Source organism: Urocitellus parryii, chromosome 4 (assembly GCF_045843805.1).
Source record: "Urocitellus parryii isolate mUroPar1 chromosome 4, mUroPar1.hap1, whole genome shotgun sequence".
NCBI classification, from domain to species: Eukaryota; Metazoa; Chordata; class Mammalia; order Rodentia; family Sciuridae; genus Urocitellus; species Urocitellus parryii.
Window position 1 is genome coordinate 38,751,050 of NC_135534.1, and position 18,360 is coordinate 38,769,409.

Genomic DNA, 18,360 nt, shown 5'->3' on the forward strand with positions numbered 1-18,360 from the left:
CTATTTTAGTATTTTCATTGACTTTTAATATATATTTTAAATTTTTAATTGAATACTCTATGAACATTATATGCCATTAATATTTCATGTCTAATTATGATTAAGTTTGTATCACTTCACATAGAAAGTAGAAGCCTATTACCTACCTACCATTTATCCTTTACATCTTATATGTTACATTCTATATATTAACTATATTTCTTTATATTTTAATTCTTAAAATACATTATAATTTCATAATTTTTAAAAATTCTTACTGTATCTTCATTAGATTTCATTTTCTTTCTCCCAAACATCATTCCTTAGCATTTTTGTATAGAAAACGTTCATATACTACATAGTACAGAAAAATTATAACTATGTGTCCATAATATAACAACAAAAGTTCCTTGAAAGCACTGTAACTCATTCAAAACATTGATAATCTGAATAGTTTTATATCAAATAAATGAGTTGAATTTTACTTAAGAACCAAGGCAGAGATGTTTTATTTTTGGTTTCTTCTGAATACTTAAAGAATAAATTAAATCATCCTTCCATATTATTTTCCAGAAAATAGAACAGATGTCTCCACTGATTTTATTAGGCCCACATTGCCTTAATCCTCAAATCAGACAAACACATTATAAGAAACAAAAACAGCAGAGTAATATCCTTTACTAAGAGAGGTTATATATGTCCAATAATGTATTAATAAGTCTATTAAAATTTTTTAAATGTAAAATGTATACTATTTCAAATTCAAGAAATGTTTATGCATGGAATTAAATTCTGGTTTATGGATGGTGAATATTTTAGTGGTAAACCTCTTGCCTAGTATGCATGAGTTCTTGGGTTATATACGCAGCTCTGCAAAGCAAAACAAAACAACAAAGCAAGACAAAACCTGGTTCAATAATAAGAATAATTAATACAAATCACTTTATTCATAAACTGAAATCATAGAACCTCATCCACCATTATATAGAGAACATTCATGTAAATTTAACACATATTTATGACAAATATTCTTAGTAAACTATGAATATAGTCAACCTTGCTAATCTGAGATGGGGCATCCACAAAACTTTACAAAGATCATCATTAATAGAATTGGAAAATTGAATGTTTTCCTCTCTAAAATTGGGAGACAAACTAGTGTATATTTTTTAATCATTGCACTTCAACATTGCATTAGAAACCCAACAAGTAATATATGACAATGAATAAACTAATTAAATATAATGCATGTTGAAATAGATTTAAAACATTCCCATTACCAACGTCAAATTGAAAGATGCAAAACTTGGAAGACTACAAAAACTCCTAGAATACAAATGGAACATAATGAGTTCACAGGTGACATAGTCACACAGTTCAATTGTATTTTATGAATAGAAATTAGAATTTGAAATAGTATGAGTTCTATTTATAAAAGAAAAATAAAAACTACTAAGAGGCCTCTTTCTTGGGTTAAGAGAAGCCTTTAGATATTTTGGGATGGCTTCAAAATTACAGCTTTTAAATATAGATTAATCAATTAGATACTTTTGTACAACTCTTTGAATCAGTATACTTGATACACCACTAATATGCTCACTGCTATATAGCATCTTTACTTCTGGGCACTTAATGACCCTGTTCATGTAAAGGTGAGATATCAGTGCACTATGGTTCAGAGAATTTTAGCAAGAGGTAACTAGAAAATATCTAAGATTCCTTTCTAGTCATGAGATTCTGTGGTGTGAAGAGCCTCTGAAATTCATAGCTATGGATTTGAAGGCCCATGAGATTTTTTGTCTCTGTATATTAAGAGAATAGGGGTTTATTTCTTGTGATGATTGCTATTAACTCATCAATGAGTATTACTGGCTCTTTTTATCAAGCTCTTAACCAAACTAATGAATACTAGTGACTAACTGATCTTCAACTGAACGGTGTTGGCAAGGGAGAAGCATGGATCTAATTAAATGTCACTTGATACCTATCCCAGAAATCAAGAGATTTACATATGACATAGTTTAGATCCTTATCATATTGTTGTTCTAGAATTCTCTAAGGTATCATCTAAACATGTGAGATTCTCAAATTTTATTTTTCTACATTGTTGTGCTAACATACACATTAGGAAAATTTATATATCATGGAAAAAATAAATATGATTACTCATTTTGTTAATCTCAATTTTCTTATACGATGACAGTGTTCATATGGTTGGTTATGGGATGAAATCTGTAAATTGCCTTTTCTAAGTCTAGGCTTATGCCTTTAAAAATAAAGTACATTCAAAAAGTACAAAAGCAGATTATTTTAGAGGGTATAATATCATTTTCCCAAATATTTCAATAAATGTTTGGATAACAGCCCTGTCATCATTTGTTAGGGAAATAATAGGCAAAATTCAAATACTTCATAGTTAGGAAGAGACATTAATCCCAATGATCTGTAAAGGAAGCTCCATGGGAAATATAATAATAATTCACTAATTATCTGAATTTCCATGTATTTCTTCAGGGTTCATTGCTTTCTGTATTTTTATGGTACATTATAATCACATATAATGGTATGAATTTTTGTTACATGTAGACAGAGTATAATGATGTAATTTGTCGAATATCATTCCTCTTTTACTCCCCTCCCCACTCCAATGGTCCATTTCCTGTTTTTTACTGATCTCTGATTTTCATGAGATCATAGAATTCAAATGATAGACCTTAAGATCATCTTCTCTTTAAGTGTAATTTTAAAGTCTTTTCATACAATTTTCATACATGATTTTTATCCTGTTTTGTAAAAATAAATTATGCACTTATGCATTTGTTGATACATGCAAAATAACTGAACCTAAATTTATAATAACTATTAGTGACTGTGTAAGATTAATGTTTATCAAATTTGTACAATATTTTCTCTGGGAAGCAAATATGTTTTCTCTTTTTTTTTTTTTTTTTTTTTTTTTTTTTTTTTTAGTAAAACATGCTTGGTGCTTCACCTACACTGAAGAGTGTTGACATGACAATCTTAGGTTACACTCTGTTTGCATGTTTTGAAACCTAACAAATTTAATTTTCCAGCCTCCCAGATTTGTGCTTTCTCAGTTTTTTAACAGTATATATATTCACATCTGTGGTTTTGCTTGAAATTAAATGCAAAAATAATTTTCTTCATTTAATACAAATGTAGCAGAAATCTATAATCTGTGAAGTACCATTCTAAGTATTTGGGATACATTCAAGGACAAGTTGACAGTCTAGTTGACATTCTATTTCCTATCACTAAGTATTTGTCTTCTTAATGTTGTTGACCAATATTAAACATTTGTTTTTGGTTTTGTAAAGGTTTTCATCCACTCTTTTGGAAATCCTATGTAGAAATAATATTTATTTACAAAAACAAATAGATTTTGAGAGAACAGTTTCTCATCTTCTCAGTAGCTGCTGTACAGTGAACTGACAATTTATATGAACTCATCACTAGAGCAAACCTTGGGGGAGATCGGACCCCCGGTATATTGCAGATTGTGTTCTATGATGAACATTTTAGTCTAGGTACACTCATATTACGTCATTTAAAAGCAGAATGGATACTATATTTTTAAAGCAAAATAAAGCAACAAATTCTTGAGAGCTCCAAAAGACTATCTGAACTTAGAGGTTATTCTAATCTTGTAAGTGCACTGATCTGTGGTTTGGATTTAAGTTTAAACAAGCTTTGCTGTTGGGATTGCTAAAAAAATATCTCTTTTTTAAGGAAGTTTGGAGGAATTGAAAAACTTTTTAAAACTCCTTACCACCTTATAACCTCTGAAATACTGTTTTATTTTTTCAACTTTATGAAAATAAGTGCCCCAGAAAGCTGATTTTATTTCCTTCTTCATCTAGCCAAGGACTGTGTGTGTGTGTGTGTGTGTGTGTGTGTGTGTGAGTGTGTGTGTGTGTGTGTGCTTGTGTATACACAACTTCTAAAAAATAAAATAGAAGTATGATTAGTATGATTACAATTCAAACTTATCTTAATATAATAGAAAAGTTTAGGCACTCTCTGAGACTTATGTGAATGTTCAAAGAAAATATCATAGGAAATTTTGCAGTTCAATAACTTGTTTGTGTTGTACTTTGGAATTATTCTAAATCATGTTACCATTGTAAGTAAATGGATCTCTAGATACTTTTTTTTTCTAAATTTCAAGGAAAAGCCAACCTAACCTGTTCAAGCACTTGAGAACTAAATTAAAACAAAAGACATACAAGTCACAATTTAAAGCAGTATTTGAGAGAAAAATGCATAAAATGTATCTGATAAAAGCTTTCCACAAACCATGACACCTAAATGTATAGTAAAATAACTGGAAGATAGAAAACAAAGTTTCTAAATTTTCTTCTGATGTGATCTCAGTGTGGGAACTTAAGGCTCCCTAAGTTTCAATGTCAATTTATTTATAATTTCAAAGTATTACTAAAAAGCTATTATAAGAATCCAGAAAGTCAAGATACAATATTACCTTCTTTTTATGTAATTCAAAAATTAGTTTGGTGTCAACATACCTTATATACAAACAGAGATATGATAAATTGTGGAATAAAGGTGTATTAAGAATTGTAATGCAAAAAAAATCAATAAGAGAGCTCATGTATAATGGCATAATTTGGTGTGAACATAGTTTATATACAGTTACGAAAAATTGTGCTATAAATGGATAATTATGAATGTAATACATTCCACTATTGTCATGTATGTAAGAAATAAAAAAAAATAGTTTCCAGGACTGGAGCTAAGTTTACAAGAAACTTAGATGGAAGTATATTGACTCTCCAAATTAAAAAAAAGACCAGGTTAAATAATATCAGGGGTCATTTATGAAGCACCTAGTAAGACTACTCATTTAATGTATACCTCATTCAATCTTCTCTGTGATACACATTATTACTCCCATTACAGTTGCAAAAATTGGGAGCTCTTTGTGGATATTTAAAAATTCAACATGCACAACTTGTTTAGGAAAAGATCATAGAAGGGATATGAATGGAAAAGCACAAGTTTCATCTATGGTTTGCCTCGAAGATGAAAAACACAGTTCTCACAAAAAAAAAAAAAAAAAGACGTTTGGTGCTACAAATAGCAAATACCTAAGGCCAGAGGGACTTGTGTTCCCAAGACCTCTTAATAACGTATGTCATGATTTTTATCCCAAGGGAACAGCTTAAAAGAAAATGAAAGCAATATTTTATTACTTAAACTCAGGCACATTTTACCAAATCTAGACTAAAGTGTCATTTAACTTTCCAGGCATCCTGGGAATATGTCTAACTGTCCACATTTCTGCTTGTCTCAATGAATGCACTATTAGATTCAGCAGCTTGTAAGTGCCCAGTCACAGAATGGTATGATCAAGTTTCTCCATCCCTTTGGTTTATTTAAGAAAAACGAAGGACCACTTTGCACTACTAAGAGTAAGTTAATCTAGTGATATAGGATAAGACCTACTTTATCTGCTTAAGAACATAGAAAATCAATCCTCACTATTGGAAGTAGGTCAATCTTCCTGGTTTATATGAACTTATTTAAGGAGGGGGTCTTGGAAACACTATATATAATGTAGACTTTAATATTTTCTAAGCAGAGATGAGTTTTGATACAGTGTTTTTTAATTCATGACCTGACTGGGAAGCCAGACAAAATATTACCAAAGGCAGATTGGTAAGATAGTCACAAAAAGTCACCTTAATTTTTTAAAAAGCACATACTGTTTTACATGTTTTAGAGAATATTGAAGGTTTCAAACATTATTATTTTAGCCATACTGTTATGGTTTGGTTTTGAGGTATACCCTAAAATCTCATGTGTGAGACAATGCAAGAAGGTTCAGAGGATAAATGTTTGGGTTGTAATAATCCTAACCCAATTCATGATTTAATCTCCTGATAGAGATTAATTGAATGGTAATTGAAGGGGTAGGGTTGGATGGAGAAGGTGGGTATTGGGGCATGGCTCTGGGTATATAATTTTATCTGGTGAGTGGAATCTTTCTCTGTTTCCTGATCATCATGTGAGTTGCTTTTCTCCTCCATACTCTTTCACCTTGATGTTCTGCCTCATCTTGAGCCCAGATGAATGTAGTTTGTTGTATATGGATTGAGACCTCAAATAAACTTTTCCTTCTCTATGGTTGTGCTGGTTGAGTCTTTTAGTGACAGTGTCCAAGAATCTGACTAAAACACATACCAAAATTGTGATTGTTAAACATTTACTATTATTAAGATCATACTTGTAGAATGTGACTCATTGACTTAAATACAGACTAATAATGCTAGTTATTCATTACTTATACACACATTTCTCCTTAGCACAGTTAAAATAACTTGTAATACAATTTGAGTAGGACATATAAAATAAAGTTTTAAAAATATGATTTATCTGGGGTTTATAATTTCCCACATTCTTGATGATATAATTATTTCTATTATGCAATACATTAAAGTTTGACCCCTTAGCAGTCTGGGTTATTAATTTGATAGATAAAGTTTTCAGAGTAGGAAGGAAAACTACTTGTATCCTCTCACTTAAAACTCACAGCAAACACTTAGGGCACAAACCTCCACTCACAGCAAAACTACCACAAATACCATTTTACTAATTAATAATGGCATTTACAGAAATTAGTTTGTTCAAGGTTACACAGCTAGAAAATGCCAGAAGCAAGTGCATATTCCATAGTATCAAACCTTCTACCCTAACTCTAAAAATCACATTATGATGCCAGTATATACTAAATTTTCCTTCCTGGTGATAAAATAGATGTACACTCCCTATAAAGAAATCTAAGAACAAGTTGAGAATTACTTAATGTTATTTCTTGTGATTTTAGTTTGGAATAGAAAGTTTCCAACAGGGAAGAGAATGATATACATTTTAAGCTCCTAATTCTCACCTTTCTTAAAGCACAATGTATCAGAGAAAAAATGGTGTCATGTAAAACTGAGTCTTAATTACAAAATCTCTGAAATGGGGAGTCAGAAAAGGACAATATGCATTTTTTTAATAATTTGTGAAAAATTCCTGGTTTAGTAACTGACCCATTGTAGGATTCATTAAATACTCATATTTTCTCAATGTCTTCTAGTCTTTTATGGGAAAAGGTACACCTGTGCAAGAAATCTACTCATTCATTACTACAGATCTGCAAAATAGTGCCAATTTTGAAACATCACAACTGATAAATAAAATCAAATCTCTTAAGCCTACATTCAATAACATATGAATATTCTCCATATTTTTTCAGTCAACTTATTGTTATGCCCCCTGTTGTAAACAAAATATATAACAAAATATGTAATATTTTGCTTACAAAAATAATAGATATGTGCAAACCAACAGCAAAACTCACTGATATAATTCACAAACACACACATAATTAATTTATTTTCTCATTTTTCTGTAACATTGATATTTGGTTTGGATTTAGCTAGGATAGCTCATCTTTAAGCCATATTTGTTGATAAGGTTACTGACTCATACTTGGGAGATAGGGTAATTAGGCCACATGTCATTCACTATCTTTAGGCTAATTTGAACTTGGTCACATTATGGTGACTATAAGATTTCTAAAAGCACCAAAAAAGACTTTGCTCTCATTTGCAAGTACTTTTCTAATATGTTATGTCTAAAATAGCTGACATGGTTGACACAAAATCAATTGAAGTGTGTGTATACACACCCCGACACACAGATGACTATTTAAAATCTCTGGTGTAAACAAAGTAAGGGTTGTCAAGTAAAAGAAAGTTAATTTATGAAAATGAATAACCAGATTTTTAAGGAAGCTTAATAAAATTACCTATAAACAACAAATTTTAAAGCAAAACAAATGAAACTTTAGTGCTTTTTTTCTCTAAAGTTAAATTAAACTTGCTGGTGGGAGAGAATTCAGAGGACTTGTGACTGGAGATTGTAATGCCTGAAACTAATCCCACCATGATAAAAAGAGATGAAGATTAGATGACAGTTTTCAAAGTTAATTTGTATGGGGACAAACCAGCTTATCAGGAAGTGTGTAACAAGATAAAGTTTACTGAGTGTCTTGAAGAAAGTCTGCTTCATAACTGAAGTATTAATTTTACAATTTTTAATTCCTATGAGACATTGAAAATGCTGTATGCCTATGGGGAATAGGGCATGCACATATTGCATATATCTTCTATCTTGAAGCACATGCTCCATTTTCCCATCAAACTTCACTTTTAAGTCAATATTGAGAGTCTCAAGGTAGCAAGAGCAGAACATTAGACTCACAGTGATAGCCAATTTCTTTGATCCTTGCTGTATATCTGGACATGATAAATCCACCGCAGTGACTTGTTGCTTACGAGTGTGTTGTACTGCATAAGACAGACAAGTTTTTAACCAATTCACAACGAACCTGCTTCATATTAATCATTTTTAAGAGGCGTGTTTAATTTTATAATTCTGAGGTTTTTCCACAATAAAAAACAACCATAGAGAAATGGTTCATGAGAAAAAACTCCCTCTCCTAAAAGTCTTAACATTTTACACTTTGCAACCAAGTCTCAAATGATGGTACATATGTTTTCAAGCTGTGGATAAACCAGATTTTTACATAGTGTGTAATTGTTAGTATTTAAATATATACTTTGTGATTACAAAAGCATTGTGGCAAATTGAGTACTTAAATGTTCAATGTTCAGCTGTTTTAAGATGAAAATAGTCAAATACAGATGAAGACATAAAAATGCAGATGCATTCAAATTGAGCCATAGATTCTGCATGCTACTAAAAGAATGTCTTTTCAAATTATTTTGCCCATTTACATGTACTTGAGTTAAGAAAATTGGCTTTTTAATACATTGCAGTTACTGTATCTGTCAGCAGCCCTGAAGTAATGATCCAATTATGTAAGTTAAAAATAAATAACACTTTTGTATAAGTAAATATGGTGTACATTTTCACATTGACCTCTCTTAGAAATATAATTTCTTTAAACTGACTTTTACTGAGAAAGCCCTGCATTTTTTGGTAAAAATGCTATATAATAGTACATGTATAACAAAGCATCATTATCAAGATTGCTAAAGTTCCTCAATGTCTCCAGTTTCTTTATGCAGAGTCTAGATATAATTCAAATATATTAATTAATCTTTATAAAAACTCTAATATGTATGAATTACTGATATTACTCAATGTTGTGCTTCGGTTATTGAATGTCTCTTAAAAAGTTTCAGGTAATAAAGTGTTGGTCCCCAATGTAGTAATGTTTGGAAGTGGGGCTATTGGGAAATGATTAGATCGTGTGGATTAATCCAGTGATTGTTTCATAGGTGACTGTATTTTTGAGAAGTGATAGAAATTATAGTAGGTAGTTTCTCATTGAAAGTATGGAGTCCTTGTTGGTGTTTCTTTGGTGTCTATATATTCTTCCCTATCTCTTCTCTCTACTTCTAACTGCCTTGATGAGAGCAGTTTTGCTCCATGGTACCCTTCCAGCATGATTTACTGCCTTATTACAGACTCAGACATAATTGAGGCAGCTCACTATGCACTGAAACCCTAGAAACCATGGGCTAAAATAAATTTTCCTATTTTACATGTTTTTTCTCAGGTATTTTGTCACAGTGATGAAATGTAACAATCAATATTCCTTCTTTTTGTATATAAGTTCAATTACAAAATAGTTGATTTGAAAATGAGAAAAGAGTGAAGATATAGAAGAAATAAATAGCATAATGCTGATAACTAATGAAGATGATGGATTATTTGTGCACTACGTATAGATTTGGAATTTTAAAAATATGAACCCTGGAGTTAGATAGAGCTGAGGTCTTCTCATGGATTTTAAGATGACTAGTTCTGTCATCTTGAACACATTTTAATCTTTCTAACTTTCAATTTCTATACCTTAATATGAGAATAATAGCCCTTTATAAAGGGTTGTTTTATCACAACCCAAAATTGTTAATATATTTATTCTCCAAACATAGTTCACAACATTTTCCAAAACTGTGTTTGTGTGTGAGTTAGAAAATATTTTCCTCTTCAAGCATTGTTCTGCTATGTAGCAGCAAGACACAAGCATACATATGGCAAAAACAGTAGTTCCCCTACTGTTGCACACCACACAATAGTACAGCTGGCACTCGGCTTCTTGTACTTTTTAGGTGCTAGACATGTGTTATTATTGTCCATCACAGAAGGCATAGAAGATGGTAGTAGGTAATGAACCAGGAATTTCAGATGAACTAGTGTATGGGAGATCAGATGAAATTTCATTGGGTGTCCATCAACCATTGCCCATAAACTAACCTCACCACACTTGTCTATATATTAAATATCATGTTAAACTGTTTTCTGCTCAGGAGTTTAGAACAATAAATACTAAAGCTTTGTCTAGATGTTCCACTATTAAAAAAAACTGTAAGGTAGTATATGACACATTTTATATAATATTGACTTCCAATATAAATTGTAAACCTAATTAAATGAAAGGAGTATCTGTAAACTTATAGATATTGAAATTATTACCTCTTACTCCCTCTTTAAGATTGGTGAAAATGGCCTGCTGGTGGTTTAAAACCAAAAACTTGGAAACCAAATTCAAGGAAGTAAAAGGGCCAAGGAAAAAGCAGCCAACACTATACCCTAGGCCTCTGTACTCAGCTAGGATCCAGAGAACAACAGGATCCCTCTCTGGACCCTGCAACTCTGCTGAGTCACCTCATATGCTAATCAGGGAGATCGAGAGGGCTATAGAGAACAGGGAGCCACGCAGTGCACATTCTACAAAGAAGAGGGTCACTGCAGATGGAAACATCTCTGGTCCCTCCAAGAAAAGCCACATGTGGTCATCCAGACTCCAAACCATCCTGATAGGCAGAAGCACTGGTAGAGGAAACCTAAAGGAGCAGGAAGATTCACATATATCTCCAAGAATGATCTCTAAGGAATCTCAGCCAACTCTTAAGAGTAAACAGGAACAAGGTTACTTTTGACCAACTTGGTCTTAAACACTTGGCAAGAGAGTATAGCCTGTTCACAGACCTACATGGACATTTAAAAGAAAAAAAAATGTTTTTGTTTTTAATATAATTTAAGATGTACATTTGTGTAAGCCCTACCAAAAACTGGAGGCTATAAAGGAAGGGTTCTTGTCTAAGAGTTTCTAATAGTAATGATCACAAGAGTTGCAAATTTGTTCAAGTCTGATTTAATAGACCTACAAATCTTCCTAACCTCCTACATTGATGAATTCTATCTGTTTTTCATTGATAAGATTATGAGTTACTGTCCTCATGGTTTTCAGAGACTGGCTGAAAACTAATTGTTTTTGTGCTAATTACTTACAAAAATTTAATGCTTTGATGTCTTTATTATTGTCTTAGCATGATCCCTGCACTATGTATGCCTTGTCCAGTCACCTGGCATCTGCCACTGTGGATCTCCAAACTACTCCGATGCTGAACGTCCTTAAGTGCCCATGCCCCATGTGATAGAGAACAAGGACTTTGGGTTACTTCCTCTGACTCAACCCTCATTTGGCAGAAAGCAGTTTGGTGGTGTCATTACCCATTTTTCCATAGAAATGGAATGTAGAAATTGACAGTGGGGAAATGCAACAGTAGTTAACTTTAGACTTTAAATATAATCCTTGTTGCTCTGCCACGGCAACATTTTAAAAAATGAACATCTTTCTTTCTCTTCTTCTCTCCCTATTCCCTCCTAATCTGTTTCTCTCCCTAATCTCAGGGGAAACAGAATTACCTTTCTTCCCCATTCTAGGCAGAGTTATCTGTCCCTGGGTACACACACATCATAGGAGTGAGTAATCCAGAATTTGGGGATGATACCATAAGATCTCAGAAATGAATATCTCCCAAATGAACAACTGAATTATGACTCCAGACACAGAACATGTGGAATATAACCTTTGAGTCACCTCTTTAAAATCCCGGTTTCTGCTGATAGGCAGAATTACAGCCTTTAGGACAGGAAACCCCTGTGTTTCTCCTTTGCTAGCAAATAAATAAGTAAATAAATAAACCTTCTTTTCTCCTTTTCTCAAAACAAAACAAAAACAGGAAAATACAAACTACAACAACAAAGAAAAAAACCTATGAAGTGCGTCTTAGTACTGAATATTGTAATATTGGGGTCACATCCTGTCCCCGGATGGAGTCTGGCAATAACGTTCATCCCTTAGCTCACTTCTCATGTTTTCCATTATATTTTGTCCCCTGTCATATTTTGCTTTCTATCTGCTTTGCAAAATGTTTCAAATAGTTTTATTGGGAGAAAATTGAGTATAAAATAAGATAAATATATTCATAAGCACTAATTATATTTGAAAAGAGCAAAACTTCACATTTTCTGAAATTGCTGATCAGGATACCTTATGAAATGGGCAACTGTTAGAACGAGAAGAGCTAAGGAGAAATGAAGTCTCAATGAGTCTTATTCCATATTCTTCTGCTACTTACTGGCAAAAGGATTAAAAAATAATGAAAGTGTTTTCCACTGAATCTTGTGGAATAAAATTATCCTTGGCATAGTCATATATGTATTTTCCAAGTGTACTAATTGAAGAAACAAATTTTTCTCTCATGGTTTTATTGGTACCTAATAATTATATTTAATGGTGAAATTTGTTTTAAATATTTTTTCATTCACATGAAATAACAATATAATTAGGTGAATATAATTCCCCTATATTTCATCTTTCTCTCCATTCCTCTTTCTACCTGGTCACTTTTTTTCTATTCTGATGTCTCTTTCATTTTTGTTGAGATACTCACCCCCATTTTCTTTTCCTTTTTCATTTCTACTTTCCACATATAAAACATACAACCCTTGATTTTCTGAATTTATTTTTTTTACATAATATAATATTTTGAAGTTTTATTCATTTTCCTGCAAATTACTAATTTCATCTTCATTTATGACTGAATAAAAATAAATTGTGTATGTGTATCATATTTTCTTTATTTAGTTATACATCGACAGATAACTAGATCGGTTCCATGAATTAGTCAATAAGAATGTGTTACTATAAATATGTGTAAACTTGTATTGTGATAAAATGCTGATTTTCATTATTTATAATAAATATCAAGGAGTAATACAGTTGGGTCAAATGGTGGTTCCATTTCTAATCTTTGGAGGAAACTCCATGCTGATTTCCATAGTGGTTATACTAATGTATAATCCCTGTAAAGTGTTGCCTATTATCTGTATCCTCTCCAGCAGTTATTATCAATTGTATTCTACCCTATTTATTAACTACTAACTGTAGTGAGATACAAACCTCAGTGTGGTTTTATTTTCATTTCCCAAATTGTAAGGATGTTGAACATATTTGTTTTTTCCATATTTTTGGTCATTTGTATTTCTTCTTTTGATTAGTGTCTGTTTAATTCATTTGTTCATTTATCCATTGGACTATTTTTGTTTTGTTTTGTTTTGGTGTTAAGGTTTTGGAGTTCTTTATTCTGAATATTAATTAGCTGTCAGAAGAATAGCTAGCGAACAATTTCTCATTATATATGTTTACTTTACATACTTAATTGTTTCCTTTGTTGTGCAGAAGCTTTTTAGTTTGATTCTACCCCATTTATTAACTCTTGAGATCTGTACATTTTCCACTTTGGGGGTTATTTTTGGTTTCTCCTTTGATTAGAATTTCTTTTAGTGTTTGTCATAAATTCTTTTTGATTTTGCTTATCTTGGAAAGGTTTTTCTTCTACTTCAATTCTAAAAGATATTTTTGCTTAATATCATAATTTTGGTTGACAACTTTTTTTTCAGGACTAGAAAACATCATTCTATGCAGTCCTAGATTTTTAGAGTTTGTGCTAAGAAATTGGAAGTAATTTTGACTGGCTTACCTCTAAATGTGACCTGATACTTTTACCTTGAAGTTTTAGAATTCTTTCCTTAAATATATGTTTATATCACATTGTGTCATCAAGAGGTTCTTTTCTGACTTGGTCTATTTGAGTTTTTATATGCATCCTATAAGTAGAAATCTGTCTCACTCTCAAGATCTAGAAAACTTTCCGTTATTGTTTTCCTGAAGAAATTATCCATGCTATTAGCCTGCATCTTCAACTCTTTTGGATTCCACTGATTCTTAAATTTGTTCACTTCATGTCCCAGAGTTTTTGTATGTTATCTTCATTGTTACTGATTTTCTTTTTTAAAATATTTCTGAATGTTCAAGGCTGACCATTTTGTCTTACAATTTTCGAAGTCTGTCTTCTGCATGGTCCTACCTATTAAAGACTTTCAAATGGAAATTTTATTGTATATGGAGCAAGATGTACTGTCTCTTGGCTGTATTTAACTCAGCAACAGAGTTGTCTACCCTGTAAATCTGTTGTGTTTTTATATATTCTGAGCAACTCTCAGAAAAGGAGGAAACAAACAATAGTGACAACTGAAATAAACAATATGCAGGATTAAAACAGACACCTGGTGCTTACTATGATATCTGCCATACTAATTACCACATTAAAACAAACAAACAAAAAAGAATGGTAGGTTTGGCAAGTGACAATGGCTAAAATTATAAATACCTGTGAATGAGATTTTTGCATTAAAATAAACAGCAGGTGTCAGCAATATCATCCACAGGACTAACAATTACAGCCACATGAAAGTGAGTTCAGGAGTTATATAAACAAATAGTTCTAAAAGATGTAAAAATATGCAGTTCATTAAGAGAAAAAAAATGTGACAGGAAGGTAAAATAAAGTTTAGAATATTCAAAATGTGAACAGAAAGAAGACAGAAGAGATATTGTAAGTAATGTTTATTAAGAATAGAAAAAAAATAAAAGAATCTAAGAGAAATGAGGGAAATGAATTTGGTTATTACATGGAAAATAAAGGAGAGAAAACAAAACAAAGCAAAACAAAACTAAACGGAAAACCTAACCCTCAAAGACAAGATGAAGAAAAATAGCAATTGTAAAAAGAGTGCTAAAACTGAGAAAAAAATAAACAAATATGTAAATATGTAAATGTATACACACACACACACACACACACATACACACACGTATCTCCATGAACCAATCAATACACCAAGAATCACAACAACAAAGAAAGAAAGAGAAAGAAAAGGATTCTTAATGAAAAATGGAAGAACTGTCTCCACTGACAAAGTCAAAATTGTCAATGAGAATGGATGATTCTTCCTACGGAATGTCCTTCTTTCCATTTCTTCTAGGGCTATGTACACCTTAGAGAAAGCAAGGGCTGGGGTTTTATAAAACTTTCTTTTTTTTTTTTTTTTTTTCCGTGTTGCTCACTAAGCTGCCAAGTGGAGTGAACTAAAATTAAAGAAAGAGCTGTTGCTTTCCCTCCTCACTAGTATAAGATAGGAAAGTGTCAGGAGCTGCCACATAGGAGTTGAATGCCCCCTAGCTTTGAGCAATGGAAATGTGGAGAATGGCTTCCCTGTGCATGAAAACAGGTGGATTGGATCCCCATCTCTGCTCAGCAGAGGAGCAAAGCTTTGGAAGTGGGCCTTACACAATGGAGTGGGCTGCCTTCTGTTCCTTTGTAATACTACCCCTTACCTTTTGTGGATGGAATGTTTTATTGAACTTCCCCATGTGTTCCCCCTATAAAAATAAAGAATTTGGGTGGCTCGCTCTCTCCTTCCAAGGTCAAGACAGATCCCCTAAGGTCAAGAGCCATCACCTGACCCTAAGAAAAAGGTGTTTTCTGTCTGTGTAATTATTTCATGCCAACCTAAATTCACCTGGAGTGACCCTGAATGATTTAGTCTCATGTCACTGCAGGACAGAATAGGCATTATTGTTAATTGGAGTTTTTTTTTTTTTTTTTCTAGATAAACCATATCAATGCACTCACTACCAGGGCATAGCTGTTGCAGAGTTCTAAATGGGGAGTTCTTTGAAACTGGAATTGAGCTCTAATCAGGTCTTTGGGACTTCATTGGGTGATATCTGCTCAGGAAAAATTAGATCTACATACCCTCAAGGCCAGACAGATGCTAATCTCTGTTTGGAGTGTGAATCTCAGAACCCTTGTGAGAATTCTACTCATAGGAAAGGGGATACATCCTTTCAGCAGTCTCATATAAACCATCACCCACAAATATGGCCTTTCCACGCTAACTCCTTAACTACAGTCATGCCTGTCCTACTTAAAGGGAAAGTGAATTGCATTCTTCTCCATCTCTCTGAATTGAACACACTTGGGTAGAATCTTCTTTGTGCCTTTTTCAATCAAATTCAGCTAGGTACACCCTAGACTGCTTACCAGGACAGTATGTCAACATTGCTATGACCTCCTGAGCTCCCACAGCAGCAAGCTACAGCATAACCTCCTCAAGATGGAGCCTGCTTCAGATACCTGCTTGCTAGTTGAGAAATACTGAGCACTTTCCTAATGCCAGTTTGCTGCACAGCCTCTGGATCAGCTAAGTTCAGGTTGTTTGTTCTATGGGTTTTTCTATGACAAATGTGTTCACAGAGTTTCTCTCTATCATCTTTCTCCTCTGGAACAAACTGATGCCAGTGCTGCTGTGGCAACCAGCTTGGCTCCAATGTCATTCTTCTGGTTCTTTGTTCAATGAATCTGAATTTCTGTATCTCTAGGCAACTCTTGAGATTCTGATTTTAAATTTCACCAAATTTCCTCTTTCATCCACCTTGCTGAGAAGCATTACTTCTCCTGCTCCTAATACTACACTACAGAGCAAATGGAAATGTAGCCTTTCTCTAATCTGCCATCTTGAATCTCCCTGAAGGGCAAAATTTTAATAACACAAAATGCAGAGCCAAGAGTGCAGAATAAATTTTTTTGGTGCCCTTTAATTTTGATTGACTTTAAGATACATTCAGAAAGTTTGTTATTAAATAAATTATTTTCTTAACATGTTTGATGTAGTAATTTATCTCCACGTGTAAATCATTAGTCACTTTATTCACATTGATTTTATTTTTCCTTTTTTTAATGAATTAGATGTCCCCTACTGGAATTAATTTTGATTAATTAAAATGATTAATTCATTGGTTTACATTTTAGCACCAAGTTTTAATGTTTCCTTAGGATTTCTGTATTTTTTTTAATTAATATGAGTTGAAATCCATAATCAGGTTGGATGTAATGTCACTGATCAGGCTTTCATTAGATGCCACAATTATGTTAATCACTTACAAGTATATTTTTTAAGAACTCATTGCTAGAAAATTACCTCTATTTTACTATACATCAAAGTTGTTTTCAATTTAATCAAATAAAAGAGCGAAAATATTATTTAGAAAAGTAATTATCACGGAATGAGCAATTTATGTGCAGTTTTCTCATTTAAGTTTGAGAACACTCTTATGAGTTAGCGATCATTACTATCATCAATTTGTAAATGACATAACCATGTCAAAATAGAACAAGTCAATTCACTAAATTCTCCAAGCCAGTAAGTGGTAGATACCGAATTCTTAACTGAAACTCTGTGATATAGAAGGAGACATGACATTAACATGAAGAAGGAAATCATCCACAGGTTTATGCAAACACAGCAGAAACATTTGAGACATAGAGATTTTTCTATCTTCTATATCAGAGGGCTATGTGAGTGTAACAATTCATTATTATATTTCTCTAAATGAGAGGGGAAAATATTTTAAGGAAAATACAGTTAGACCAAGTAGTCTTCTTCCCTTAACTAAAATTAACACAATTTTTTCACTGTAATTATTCTCAAGTCAGAATAATAATGGATGAAGTTCTGATGTTGTATGGACAGTACTTCACAAGGACAAGACAGAATTTTGTAATACCCTCATCTATGCCTTCATCCACTGTGAGCTGTCTGAAGGACAAGAAGGAGAAATAGAGAAGAGAGTACATTTACAGTTTTTTGAAATACCTCAGGGAATGAAAAGCTTCTCTCCATCAGGTCAAGTGGGTGCCACTGTTTCTGTACTTATTCATCAAGTTGTACAAGATAAGAGTTTCAGCAGAAGTGGAATGAAGTCAATATGGCACTCTTCAATGAGTGTTCTGACTCTTGAGATACCAAAGATACCAGAGTGCTAATGACATTCTCAGGTACCAGTTTAGATACAATCTTGCAAATATAGACGAGATGGTTTAACCTGATATTTAAAATAATTCTGTGATAATAACTGGATTTTACTTTAGGACTGTAGGCATCTGAAGCATGTATATTATGTATGTTTCCTACAGGGGAATTAGTATAAGGTGTCGCATCTCAAGGGGACTGGAGAAACTGAAATGTGAATGTGGCAAAAGCAAATCTTGGGGAAAATACCATCTATATTCTTTCTTCTAAAACATGCCTTAATTCCATGTAATCTTTGATTTTACAGGTCTTATGTCA